Here is a 13,377-nt window from a genome sequence, read left to right as displayed (position 1 = left end):
ACACCTTCCAAGAAATTTAAAATAAATAATAATTATGGCTAGGAGATATTTTTGGTAAACTATACAAATTGTGCTAAAATTTTCAATTTAGGTATTAAGGTTTATATTTCTTGCTGTTTTGGTCATTGCAGTTAAATTATTTTTTTCTAACTGGTATGATTCCACATTTAGTTTTCAATACTTATATATTCTATCAATTTATCCTAATTTTAAATAATTCAATAAATTTAACTATTCACATTACAAATTCTATCAATTGATCCTCAAACTTACTAACCAAAACTTTCAACTTTTAAAACAGAGACATTCGGCATCTATTAATTGTTTTATTTATAGTTGAAATTATCCAATTAGGTACATTACTTTTTGTTTATATTGTTAAGAAGTTAGTGTTAGAAATTAAATAAACACCATTAAAAATAATAGAAAATAATTTTTTAAATACAACATATAATAAATTTATATAAATAATTTAATATTTTTAAAAGATAAATTTTCACTCGAGTAGCATAATTTTCGTTTTTAATCAATTTGATAAACGATTTGACACTAAATCAAATTAATAGTGATACATATTACTTATTGTGAATTTAAAATTAAAATAAATAGAACATATAATAATCTCTAATCGGTTTATAAAATAAAAAATCATTATCAATGTAACAAAAAGAAATTCAATAAATTCTTTCACTTTTTTCTTATGGAAAATTAAATTTTCATACTTTTTTCTTATATAATCATTAATTGAATAATTGAATTTTTCAAAGCCATATTGTTTTAACTCTAGAATTAATGTCCAATTTAGATGACTATTTCCATGTACTTCAAATACCATACTGCTAACAAGAGTAAGTCTAAATTATTTTTTAAGGTTTTCATTTTCTTGAGCTAATGTTTAATCAACCAAAGAGTTATATAATATTATATTTAGAAGAAAACTAATGAAAAATGAAATAAAATTTTAAGATAAACTTATTAGTGATGAGAATTGACTCGAAAAACGACTCAAGAGTTGAGAGAAATTTTCTTCTTCTTTAGGTTTTACAAATTTATATGTGTGGAATGCTATTATTTTAAAAGATGAAAGTTTTGGTTAGGAAGTTTGAGGATCAACTTGATAGTATTTGTAAATGTAAAGGATTAGATTTACTAAATTACTTAGAATTAGGATCAAATTGATTTAATTTATAAGTACTGAGGACTAAATATGTTATTATACTATTTAAAAAAGACTTTTGTTATCTTTTTAACTGTGAGTGACCAAAACAAGAATAAATTCAATCGTTAGTGCCTAAATTGAAAATTTTAAAGTTGAGTGACCAAAATAAGAACATGAGCATAGTTGGGTGACTATTTGTATAATTTACCTTCCATTTTAATAGATTAATTACTCCATCTCTAGCTTTTATTAAAGATATTAAATAAAATGCACCTAAAATTATTTAAAATAAATTTAAACTAAATTAGAATCTCTCCTATCTTAATTAGTGGTTGAGGGTTCGGGTATATGCAATTTTTTTTTTTGAAATCAACTAATAATTTAATTAAATATGAGAAGAAATGATGACGATTACAGTCTTAAAAGCAGCAAAATGAAATAAACAAAGAGACAGGCCACCGAAACGGTGCCTTGAAAAAGCAAAACTGGAAATAAAGTTGTGCCTAAGAAACCTGAAACGCCAAAAATAAAATGAAAAGAAAAAAATCTTAAGTAACCCTTCTTCTTCTTTCTTCTACTTTAACTGAAGATAAAACCTGTGTATCAACCATGCAAGAGACCTCTTTTCTTCCAAGACTATACCTTCCTAAGTCCTCAGTCTCTTCTTACTCGCGAGTTCTTCGAGCGCACTATCACCTCAAGCCCGGACTCAACCTTCCTATCTAACCATTATGACAACCATTTCTCCTTTCTTGATTTACCAGAATCTCCACTGCATTCGGCGCCTCCTCAATCTAAATTCGAGGATGCTCGTAATGCCCTCCGTCCTTCGCCATCGCATGAGTCGCTCTGTTGGCCGCCCTCGGTATATGCTTGAAACTCAGTCTTCTAAATCTGCAACCTCTTTCCTTAATTTCTTTAATCAAACTGCTGATACACGATCTATCTTCATCCGCAGCTCTCAGTTTGCGAATTATGGTTAGTGCATCTCCTTCAATGCATACATCCAGGAAACCCATGTCTTCAGCCAAAGTAACAGCTTGCAGACACGCCCTAGCCTCGGCCATCACTGGATCTTGGATATTTTTCCATGGGTAAGAACATGCTGCTATTATAAGGCCTTCTTTATTACGTGCTATGATTCCTGAGATAGAACAATTTGTTATATGATTAAATGAAGCGTCAAAATTGATTTTAATGGTGTCATTGTCTAAATTTTCACCATCTCATGAATTCTTTAATCTCTCCCTCGTACAACTGTATAGTATGCCTTAATAAACCCCACAACTTCTGCTACTGACTCTCGTACACCATCATGGTAAATTTTGTTGCGATTATACCAAATTGCCCAATATGTGATAGCTCTAATTTTACATTCTTCAATGCTCAGATTTTCAAATTCTTTTGCTAACCAATTCTTCCAACTGGTCTCTCTATTGCATGTTGTAACTACCACTCCCAAACCCCTCAAGACCTGTTGTGTGAAGAAACAACCTCTAAAGAGGTGATCCACCGATTCCTCTTCAGTTTGACATACCGGGCATACAGTGTTGACAACCAAGTAACGGGCTTTTAGGTTATGTAAAGTAGGTAGATAGTCATTAGCAATTCTCCATATTAGGATACATATTTTACTTGGGATCTTGATCTCCCAAAACTTTGTAAAGAAAGTAGTAGAAGTTTCATTATTTATCCTTGTACCCCCTTCTAGAATAAGCCATCTGTAGCCGCTCTTTGCTGTGTATACCCCAGTGTTGTCACCACATCATACTGGAACATCTTGTATCCTATTGCTCACCAAGGGGATTGAAACTATGTGCCGCAATTGCTCCTCTCCGAACAGTGTGCGAATAATCTCTTGTTTCCAGGTATTCTCTTCTTTGTTAATTAGATCAAACACTTTAGTATACCTAATATCAATATTTTGACATTCTATTCTACCATTTCCAGATCCCGGCAGCCATTTATCATTCCAGATGTTAACTGAATCCCCATTACCGATTCATCATTCCATTCCTTCTTCGAGAAGGTATCTAGCTCCCAAAATGCTGCGCCAGGTAAACGAAGGGTAGGCTCCTAAACCCGCACACATAAAATCCCCTTTCGGATAATACTTGGCTTTCATAACACGTGCTAACAAACAATCAGGTTGCATAATAAGTTTCCACCCCTGCTTTGCTAACAGGGCCAAATTAAACTTTGACAGATCTTTAAAACCTAACCCTCCCTTTGCTTTGGGGATACATAAATCTTTCCATTTGCACCAGTGAATCCCTTTATTTGTTTTAGAATTCCGCCACCAAATTTTGGACATTAAATTCTCGAGATCTTGACAAAATGTAATAGGTAACTTAAAACATTGCATTGCGTAAACCAGAATTGCTTGCAAAATAGATTTTAAAAGTACCTCCTTTCCTCCAGCCGATAAAAATCTCATCTTCCAATTGTCCAATAACTTCACACATTTCTCTTTTATAGTCACAAAAGCATGCTTTTTTCGGGGACCCACCATAGTTGGTAGCCGCAAATATTTCTCCGGATTGTTAGAAATCCTGACACCTAACATCCTTCCCACTTGACCCTGTGTAATCAAATCCACATTGCCGCTGAAAAAGATAAGGGACTTATCAAAATTGACCAATTGCCCAGAAACTTTTTCGTACTCTTGAATCACCCGGTTCATGCTATTTGCTCCTTCTGCTAAAGCTTCTCCAAATAGTATACTATCATCTGCAAAGAACATATGTGATACCGAAACGTTACCTCTTCCCACCTTAGTTCCTGAAAGCCTCCCTTCCCTTTTTACGAGCGTAATTAGCCTTGAAAATCATTCTGCAAAAATGAGAAATAAGTATGGACTTAATGGATCACCTTGTCTTAATCCTCGTTTTGGCCTGAATTCTTCCCCATTCTTCCCATTAATCGCCACTGTGTATATTACACTAGTGATACATTTCATAATGAGTAAAATCCAATCCTCACAGAAGCCCATACTACGCATCATTTTTTCTAAAAAACTCCACTCAACTCTGTCATATGCCTTGCTCATATCCAGTTTTAAAGCGAAACTTTTATTCAATATTCCTCTTCTTTTTTTGAAAGAATGCAATACCTCATATGCTATGAGGATGTTGCCTGTAATTTGCCTTCCCGGTACAAACGCACCTTATGTATCCTCAATACATAAATCCAGTACCTGTCAAAAACGGGAAACAATGACTTTTGAGACAATTTTATAGATTACATTGCACAAACTAATAGGACGAAACTTATTCATAGATTTTGGCGATTTCTTCTTGGGGATAAGAACTATATTTGTATTGTTTATCTCTTCAAAATTTCTTCTCCCATTAAGAATATCCAAGCAAAATTTTGAAACTTCCTTTCCAACAATATGCCAGTATTTTTGATAAAAAATTGCTAGGAATCCATCCTGTCCTAATGCTTTGAGGGGTGCTATGGATTTTATCGCCCTCACCACTTCTTCTTCTTTAAATTCCTCCATTTAAATACTGTTATGTTCATCTATAATGCATGGTAAAAAAGAATCAAACAATCTATCACAATTGTTTACAGGTTGAGATGCGAACAATTCTTTGAAGAACTTAGCTGCCAAAGCCATAATTTCAGACTCATCAGTAATCAATTGTCCAGCTTCATTTTCCAGCCCCCTAATGCTATTTTTCCTTCTGCGATTTGTTGCATTCTTGTGCAAAAATGCCGTATTCTTGTCTCCCATACTGAGCCAGTTAACTCTTGCCATTTCTTCCCAGAATAGCTCCTCTTTATCTGCTTCGAGATTCAATTCTAACTTAATCTCTATAATTTCCTCCAATACAGTATCATTGATTTCGCTAGCACCTAAATTTGATAATCTTCCATTTAAAACTTCCATTCTTTGTTCTTTCCTTCGTTTCTCATTCTTCGCCCAAGTACTCAGATTCACTCCCACTTTTTTCAACTTTTCAAGCACATCTAAGCTATTGGAGTTCCATTCCTGTTTTACCCGCTCCTCAATTTCATCATTCAAAATCCAATTTGCATCAAAACGAAAACGCCATTGTTTTACCCCCCATTGCATCCCTCCATCCCCAAGTGTATCTACCTCTACCGGAAAATGATCAGAAAAATTATGTTGTAAGTGGTTAACCTTATATCTTGGAAAAAGATCCCACCATTCCATATTTGCTACACCTCTATCCAGTCTTTCCCTAAAATTGTTTGCAGCCAGACGACCTCTCTTCCATGTGTACCACTGTCCAAAGAACCGCAAGTCATGTAGATCGCAGTATTCAAGTGCTTCCCTAAATGCAGCCATCTGTCTTTTCTCTCGAATTCTTCCCCCTTTTTTTCTCAAAAGAGTAAAGAATTTCATTAAAATCTCTGATAGTCAGCCATGGCTTACTATTATCACATTTTAGAATTTTTAATAGTTCCTAAGACTTTTTCCTTTAATTCTCAATTGGTTATTCGTAAAATCCTGTGAGTCTCCATGGGGCCCATCTCATCTTCATTCTCTATTTCTACATCAATATGGGATTTCGAGAAACTTTTCAAAGTTACATTCCAACCCTCATTCCACCCTAATGATAACCCTCCTTTCGTGCCTACTGCCGCCACATCGATTCCATTTATAAACCCACATTGCCTTCTTATTGATTCCACCCGTTTACTTGTGACCTTTGTTTCCATAAGAAACAAAATCTGAGGCTTGATATGTCTCAATTTGTTTTTGATACGTCGAACTGTTCGTGGTTGTCCCAAACCCCGAACATTCCAACTTAGGATTTTCATTGCGCCCGGTCAGCTACCTTTGAGGTGACCGCCGATAAAATGTTCTCTACATCTCCTTCTGCTAGGTTCTTAATATTACCCAGAACCTCCCCTTCTAAATTAATCCTCTGTCTCTTTTTTCCATCCACAAGCTCTACTGGTAAATCTTCCATCTCTTCTTCGAATTCCCTGTCTTCCATATGCCTCGAATTAATACTATCCCTTGTGTTTATAATCCGTATTTTCCGTGTGAAGCGTCCCAAAAAACGTGCTTCTTCTCGGAGCTCGTTTCTATTTTTAACCTCCTCATCGGATCTTCTTACCCCGCTTTCCCCATCAATCTCCATATTCCATTTATCCTTTTCTGGTTCCTCTCTTAGCCATTTGCTCACGGCTTGTCCTCCCCGTCTTGGCGTTGTTCTCAGCGACAGATCCCATCCAAACTCCACTTGTTGATTCCCAGAAGTTAGTCTTACTTCACAGTAACTCTCTCCATGACCAAGTCTCTCACAAATAAAGCAAAAAAGTGACAATCTTTCATAGTGGAATAAAACATAAATAAATTTATTATGCTCAATGCAAATTCGTTTTTTCCTTTTAAGAGGTATCCGAACATCAAGTAGAACCCTGATTCTCATGAATTTACTACCTCCTCTTGTCACCAACGTTGAGTCATACTCCATAAATTTTCCAACAAATTCACCAAGCTAGCGCGCTGTTCCCTCAGATGTAGCACCTATTGGCAGGTTGTGGACTTGCACCAAAAAAGCTGTGAGCCATAGGGGAATCAAATTTGGATCTTCGCCCCCTGCTAATTTGTGGAAAATAATAAGATGACGGTTAAAAAACCATGGCATTCCATCCAGGACTCGCTTTAAATCAATCTTACTGTAAAATCTAAATAAGATCCTTTTATTCTCCAATTCTGTGATTGATACCCCTCTCAATGGATGCCATAAATCAGCCAGAGCGTTTCTTAAGGATGGGAAGTTCACAACACTATCCGTAAGAACTCTCCCCACCAAACAAAGATTATATACCTCTTCATCAGCCTTATTTTCTTCCAAAACCACCATGGGATCTTCCTCTTCATCTATGATATTGAGATTTGGCTAGCTCCGTATCTACCAGTTCTACATTGGCCATGACTCACCTTTGTCTTCTAGTAATTTTCCCCCTTTAATCTGCAGAAAACTCAAAGCCCTAGATTTGAATTTCGTGGGACACGGCAGACAAGAAAACCCTAATTTCGTGCTACAAGGCAGACATTGTACTATAGGGTATATGCAATTTTAAAACTCATGACTAGTGTCTACTCCTTAATATATTTACGAAACCTGAAAAAATAGTCATTATACTTGCTTTAGTAAATATCTTGAGAAAATTTATTATTATTATAAATATTATTATTAATGGTGGGGAAAAATATCATACACGTAGCAAGGTTTTATTATTCGAGTGTATCATCTAATCTTTTTAATACAGTTAATTTTTGACCAAAAGTTATAATAAAAAATATTCTAGATATCAAAATTAAATAAAATAAAAAGTCAAATATCAAAATAGAAAAACAAATATCAATAGTATAATCCATGAGTTATGATCAATGTGACATGGAATTACATAAACGGAGGTAAAGAAATAACAGATAATTAGTTGCTTGGAGGCATAAAAGAAACTGTCAAGTGAAATTTCCGAGGGCAGAACGGCGCTGGCCGACACAGTAATCATACAAATTATGTGAACCATCAAGTTAACACATCTTATTCCAGATTCTAAATTTTAAAATAAATTTAATAATAATCCAAAAAAAGCTAATAATAATTACGAACTCTTCTTTTCTAAAATATTGGCTACCAAAACTAAATTTATTGAAATTGAAATTGGATCAACCACTTTCAAAAATTTTATTAGTTAAGTTTTAGGAAAATATTCAATAGTTTTTATAATTTAAACTATTAAGTATTTAAGTTTTTTTATCAAACACCACTCAATGTTATTGTATCAAATTCTACTTACACATCAAAGTTTCAAAAGTAGTGAACAATTTTTGACAGATTGAATTTAAGCTTTACAAATTATGTTTACATGAAAGACTGTTTTTCTCTCTTTCTTTAATATTACTTATATTTTTATTTTCAGGCCCGTCTTTGGGGTCGTATGGAGGTGTGGTCACTCAAGAATCAAGGTTGAAAGGGATCCAAAATATTATTTTTTAATTTTTAAGGGACCCAAAAAAAACTTTAACTTTAAAAGTCCAAAAAAGAATTTTTACCAACTTTTAAGGGGCAAAACAAATTTTAGCTTTTAATGGCCCAAAATTTTTTTTTACCAACTTTTAAGTTTTAAGGGACTCAAAAAAAATTTTTCTCCAACTTTTAAAGAATCTAAGACCCCATTTTATTGTTTTGCTTAGGGCCCTAAAAATGTCAAGAACATGCATGTTTGTTCTTCTATAATGTTCTTTCTTAATTGTTCTTCTTTTATTAAGTTCAGAATTTTTTATTCAAATAATATAAAAAATAAAAAATTACAAAAATGAAGCAAGTAAAAATTATTTATGAAAATAGACATTTTCAACAGTTCTAGTCGGTGCTGCTTGATACACAGGCGGTACCACTCCACTTTCTTCCCCAATCATGAGGTCATCATCAGTTTAAAAAAAAGAATTTTTTTTTGTGCTGCCACTTTGTCAGGCGGCACCGGTATATATTTTTGAAAAAATACCTGAAGAAATACGGGTATACCATGTTACAAAAAAATTAATATTATCGCTGATGTGTCAAGCAACACTAATGAGATTTAAATATTATTTGACAGCCACGGATTCTCTTGCTTTTTTGCTTTCCAACCTTTTTTTCACTTATTTATTTTTCCTTTTCAAGCATTTTTTTATTACTTAGTATATAAAGAGGGGTTTGGTCCCCTACCCCATCTACAACCTGTTGGGAGAAAAAAAAAGGTTTGAGTTTTTTTAGGTTTTTTTGTGTTTAGTATAAAAGTTTGGAAGAAAGTTAATTTGTGTTGCAGTTTTAAGAAGTTATAATTATTAAGGTTTTTTTTTTGTAATAATTATTTAAAATATATATACCTTTATATTTTAGATTATTGTTAATTTTACATATAACTTTTAACATTATATTTTTGTTTTAAAGATGAGATTTGTGTTTATTTGTTTAGTTAATGATTAAAATTTTTATTATTTGTACAAATATCAAAATGGCTTCTTTGATTAGAGAAAACGATCACACAACAATGATGATTAATGTGTTGGTAAAAAAATTGTCTACGAGTTTGGATCACCTAAAATAACTTTGGTCTACGAGTTTTAGAAGAATAGATTCGGGAGTCAGTTCCGTACGAGGAAGGATTAGCACCCTCATAACGCCCAAAATTTGGTACCAAGTTGATTAATTCGTGTCTTAATGTCGAGAGTTAATAAATACTATCCTTAGTTAAATTAAATTATTTATTAAGACTTTCTCATTTAAAAAAAAAATATCACACCCAATGCGTTAGGGCACAACATTTTATTCTCTTCAAGATGAGTTCACTACATAAAAACAGGTTTTTAGCTCGTTTTTTAGGCCTTTAGCGGCGCTTTTTAGCGCCCCTAAAGGTGTTTGCGGCGCTTGTGGAAGTGCCGCCAAAAATGCCACTAACGACAACGTCGCTAACGTTTGCAGCGTTTACAGAAAAAAATGCCGCTAAAGGTCATGTTCTTTAGCGGCGCTTCAAAAAAAAATGCCGCTAAAGATCATGTTCTTTAGCGGCGCTTTCAAAAAAATGCCGCTAGAGATCATGTTCTTTAGCGGCGCTTTCATCACAAATGCCGCGAAAAGTAATGTTCTTTAGTGGCACTATTGTAAAAAACGCCACTAATTTTGGGATTTTTGTAAAATAAAATTTTCCATTTTTCAGCCCTCCTGTAACAACAAATCAAAAGCAACCAGATCTAAACCAGACAAAAACAATAAATTTATATAATATTTCAAATTAAACGAATAAAATAATATTAATATCAATAAATAAAAGTGAATTCATACTTTTCTTTACAAAATGTTAAAAGTTAAAATGATAAAAATATTTATGCAATACACTATGACGGCGGAAGTTGCGACTGCTGAAACATCTTCATCATAATTTGAAGCTGCTGTTGAAGTTCGTCATACTTTTTGCTCTGCTCTGCTTCCCTCGATGTCGCATCTGCTTTAAGTTGTAGCTGGAGTTGTTCATATTTCTTTTGAACCTCTGCTTCTCTCGCTGCTTCTCGCCCTGCAGCCTCTGCTTCTCTCGCTGTAGCCTCTACTTCCCTCGCTGCAGCCTCTGCTTCCCTCGTTGCCGCCTCTACTTTAAGTTGTAGCTGGAGTTCTTCATATTTCCTTTGAACCTCAAATATGGTCGCTTGAATCTGAGCCATCTGGTCTTTTAACCTCTAAACTTCAGCTTGAGCCTGACTCCCCGAAGCCATGTATTGTTGCGAGCTGGATCCAAAATATTGGGTTGGACTAACAAAAGATCCTTGAAATCGAACCCGACCATACCTTTCAGGACCCAAAACTTCAGTAATAATCCGGTTATCAATGTCTTCGGGATGAATGAACTATCACTAGAAGCAATCGCTTCAGATACGCTTTTTTATCCTTTAGTTTTCCTAATAAATAAATCATATAGTTAGGAACATAATATATATTAAAAACAAATGTAACATAACAATAGTCGATTACAAGCAATGAATTAAACCATTAGAAAATAAACACTATAAATAACTAAAACAAGTCAAATCAGTATTAAGTAAACGTACCATAATTTCACCACTTCGAGTCATATCGATCCATCTTTCTTCCTATAGTAATTTCAAAAGTTGAAGGCATCCAACTTTTGACCGGACAACCGCTCCTACAATATAGTAGTAAAATATTATTTAATGGAAAGTTATACATATTTGACAATATTAAAAATTAAAAATACCTCCGCCTCACTACACATGCAAAACTTCTCGACTTACCGTGTGAGTGAATTTTGTTTCTACTTGTTGCTTTTTCCAACTCGTTCACGATCCTACGTTATGAATTTTTTAGTACGTAAATAGTAAATACTATAAACCAAAATAATTACAATAGTTTGGAAGTACGTCATACCTCGCCTTTCTTCGAATGCCAAAATCTAACCGCATCTTCCCATTGGTACCTCAGCATACCCGGTGGGACATTTTGCAATTTCTCATCGAGATTGTTTTTGTCTTATAATAATATTTCTTCAAAGTACTTTTATGGTCTCTCCATCTTTTTCCCAATGCCTTCTTTACATAAGCATCCGAGACCTCTAAAGCAAACTTCGCCTACAAAAAACACAAGTTAATAAAGCAAATATAAATGAAACTATTTCCCAAGCATTACAGATGACATTAACATTTTGTTACCTTAATATTATCGAGGGCTTGGTTTTTGTTGCTATCGGGCATTTGATGCCATGACTCGTAGTTGATAGGCAACATATTCGCATTTCGTGCTAAAATGCCCATGTAGCCTGCTAAAAGTTGAGCTTCTAATCCAATAGGCTGACCGAAACTGTTTCTGCATACCTTGACACGCTCGACTAGATCTAACTCGTATAAATCTGTAAGTAGCGTACGTCCTCGACCTCTGTGCGTCCCACCATTTTCAGCTGCAAATGGTATATTATAATATAAGAATTTGAAAAATAAATCAATTATAAGTCAACACGCATGTAAATTAAATGTAAAATTACTTTGAACTTCAGAGGATCCTCGTGTAATCGAACATTTGAAGATCCAATTGTTGCTCATTGTTCAAGAGTATTTGTTTCATCGAGTTTGGATCATTTTGAACAATGCTTCCCTTAGAATTTTTCTTCTTGGCATTTTATCGCAATAAACATAAAACAGTTGAAAACTTAATAACTAATTACAACAATAATAAAGAGATATAAAATAGTTGAAATATATAATAAGACCGAGATTTAAATTATGATATTACATATAATTAAACAATCGTAAAATCTTACTACATCATTATTCGTAAATATCTTCATCCGTATCCTGACGAACCCATTGAAATTGTGCACTAGTACTAGGGATATTATCGTTTAAGTTTTGTTCTGGAAAGGGCAAAGTTTCTGATCTGTCGTCGATGTTATCTCTACTTCCACTGCCCATGTCAAAAAAGTCTCTAGGGATGTTACGGAGTACAACGTACCAACCCCCATCTTCTGTGTGTCTATTTATCCAATGTGATTGGCCGCACATATGACAGCACTGTTGGTTTCTCCAAGCGCCCCAATACAACATGCAGTCATTCGGGCAACTATGGATTTTGGTGTACCCAAGACCTAAATCTTTTATCATTTTCTTCATATCTTTGCATGATTGAGGGATTTTTGCAAACGGAAACATGTAAACCATGATTGTGAATATTAAATGCTTCCCGCAACATCCCTTCCATGTCACCCCCTCTAACAAACTGATGGTAAGCAGTACTATCATAAGATACATCGGAAGTACTAGGCGGGCATTCTCCATGAAAATGCCATTGTTTATAACCCCGAACAAACCCATCAACAATTAGATACTCGTATACAACTTCACGATAATGCCAGTTTATGTTGACACACTTCTTACACGGGCAAAGAATCATGTTCTCTTGGCTTACATATTGAAATGCAAAATTTAGAAAAGTCTGTACTCCATTTCGATAACTGTCGCTTACCCTTGACAAATTCATCCAAGAGCGGTCCATTTCTTATTTCTTGAAGTCTGATTCTCACCAGAAATTACAAGGGTAAGTTGTTCAGTGGTAAGTATAAATGAGTTATGTAAGTATATCATATGATATATAATCATAGATAAGTAAATTATGTAAGTTATGTACGTGTATAAGTTATGTAAGTTATGTATTAAGTAAGCTATGTAAGTTGTGTATTATGTAAGTTATGTAAGTTATCAAAGTAATGTATGTTATGTAAGTTGTAAGTTATTATGTATTATGTAAGTTATGTAAGTTAAATGTATTATGTAGGTTATGTAAGTTGTGTAAGATATTTAGGTTATGTAAGTTTTGTATTATGTAAGTTATGTAAGTTATGTAAGTTAAATGTATTATGTAGGTTATGTAAGTTGTGTAAGATATTTAAGTTATGTAAGTTTTGTATTATGTAAGTTATGTATGCTATGTATTATGTAAGTTGTTATGTTATTATGTAAGTTATACAAGTTTATATATAAGCTTGTAGATAACTTATGTAAGTTAATATGTAAGTAATGTATTATGTAAGTTTATATAAAAAATTTATAAGTTATGTATTATGTAAGTTAAAAGTAATGTATTATGTAAGTTTACATATAAGTTTATGTGATAGTTATGTAAGTTTATATAAATATTAATAAGTTATGTAAGTTCTCGTACATACAAATTTTGGTTATGTAA

General features: G+C 33.5%; 1 long non-coding RNA gene across 2 annotated transcripts; it reads left to right on the top strand.

Moving 5' to 3' along the window:
- Positions 1-1,573: 1,573 nt before the first annotated feature.
- On the top strand, positions 1,574-8,959 carry LOC128033763 (uncharacterized). Of its 2 annotated transcripts, none has more exons than XR_008189799.1 (4): positions 1,574-2,024; positions 2,118-3,027; positions 3,110-3,227; positions 8,075-8,959. It is a non-coding gene; the product is annotated as an uncharacterized LOC128033763 (long non-coding RNA). The 2 variants fall into 2 exon arrangements; XR_008189798.1 differs by lacking the exon at positions 8,075-8,959 and adding an exon at positions 7,123-7,744.
- The last annotated feature ends 4,418 nt before the right edge of the window (positions 8,960-13,377 follow it).

Source organism: Gossypium raimondii, chromosome 10, assembly GCF_025698545.1.
Source record: "Gossypium raimondii isolate GPD5lz chromosome 10, ASM2569854v1, whole genome shotgun sequence".
In the NCBI taxonomy this organism is placed as follows: Eukaryota; Viridiplantae; Streptophyta; class Magnoliopsida; order Malvales; family Malvaceae; genus Gossypium; species Gossypium raimondii.
Note: the sequence above shows the minus strand (reverse complement) of the source record. Positions and strands in the feature narration are given on the sequence as shown.